Source organism: Primulina huaijiensis, chromosome 15 (assembly GCF_012295235.1).
Source record: "Primulina huaijiensis isolate GDHJ02 chromosome 15, ASM1229523v2, whole genome shotgun sequence".
Taxonomy (NCBI): Eukaryota; Viridiplantae; Streptophyta; class Magnoliopsida; order Lamiales; family Gesneriaceae; genus Primulina; species Primulina huaijiensis.
In genome coordinates, this window is record NC_133320.1 from 11885838 (window position 1) to 11887650 (window position 1813).

Here is a 1813-nt window from a genome sequence, read left to right on the forward strand (position 1 = left end):
AGATTTACAGAGACAATCTTGAGTTCAGAACTTCCGTTTCTTCAGACCGAGACTACAAACGAAAGGTATAAGTCAATGTGGTATTGGGAGATCGACACAAGTAGGATATACTTGTGTTTCCCTAAATCACATACTATTTGTTATTATTTGCATTGATTTGATTTGATATGCTTGTTCTATTGATGTATAGAGAGCATGTGTTAGACGAATATGAGATAAGTGATCTTGTGACAGAAGTACCTGATAGTGGCGGGATTGCCACGGGCACATTGCACGATGTCACAAGATAGTGTATTGGCGATAGTGCCACAGTCTGTGACGGATAGGTCAAGACACTGGATGTTTGGTTATATCGACGTGGATAGAATCAGAGTTTCTTCTATTACTGTTGGTCGATATAGGAATACCAACGTCTAGAAAACCGGGATCCCTAGACTAGGATTGAGTCTAGTCTGAGTCGTGGAGTCACGAGTATGATTGATAGTTGATATTACTTATGTTTCAGATTTTGATATATATCTGATATATGCTTCATGCTTTATATTAATTATATGATTGCATGTTTCGTTGATTTATACTGGGATTTATTCTCACCGGCGTTATCCAGCTGTGGTCGTGTTTGTATGTGTGCATGACAACAGGTGGGACAGGTTCAGGGTCGAGGAGATGAAGAGAGAGATCGTGATTAGAGTGGAGATTACGGACTTGATCTGAGATAGGGTTGAACACTTGATATTTAATAGTTGAACCTTAGTTTGTAAATGATTGTATATAGTACAAGACTTGTACTTTTCTTTTATACCGATATGTATAGTAGAGTGATTCCATTACGTTCCGCATTTGATATTATATTTAAAAAAAAATTTTAGACCCTGTTTATTATAATTGATTAATTAGTCCCAATGACGATTAAGAACATGATTAGCGTCCGGGTCCCCACACATATGAAGTCGTGATCAACAATGAATCTTTAAACCATGTCATATCATAGCATATATTCATGTTCATTTTTGTACTTGAGCCTCATTAGTTGACCTGTACTACCGTGCTTGCTTTATTATATAGCTACTACTATGTTAGACGTCAGGGAGCAACCTTTTGGCAACCCCACGCCCCATGAACATATATTGACCAATAGCTTTGGTGGACTTAAAACCACCCATGATGTCAACAAGCTCTATATCATGTAAAAATCAATCTTTTTCTTTTCATGTTCATGTTCATGTTCATAACATAGCACCCATCATCAATATTCATGAGTTTCTTACATATTTAATACATAACAATGGAATATGGTGCTATATTTTCATTGATAAGATACTAACAATGTACATATAGCAATAATCAATGGAAAGTATTTGAAATCATAATATTACTCATGTATTACTTCAAGAACATGCCAACTTACAGTCCAAGCTTAGGAACACTGGTTTGAGATGATGTTTCTCGTTCTTATGCTGTCAAACATATCAATAATCCATCACTATGTATATACTAGGTGAAAATCACTCTTCTACATGTAGAACAACTAAAAGAGAAGAAAACTTACACCCTTATGAAGTTCTTGGGATGGAAAACTAAGTTCTAACCTCAAAATGATGAAAGGAATGGAGAAGGGTACTTTGGAGGAAGATTTCTTGGTTTTTCTTTCGTGTCTTGCTGTGAAGGAAAAGGAAAGAACTGATAAAATGGCTTAGAAAATCGATACTTATCTTTTCTCATGCAAGGCGGCGCTCGGCCGGTCATTTTTTACCGTCCGGGCGCTGAATGTTCTGTAAAAATACTAGGCTTGAAATGCACCGGCGCTCGGGCG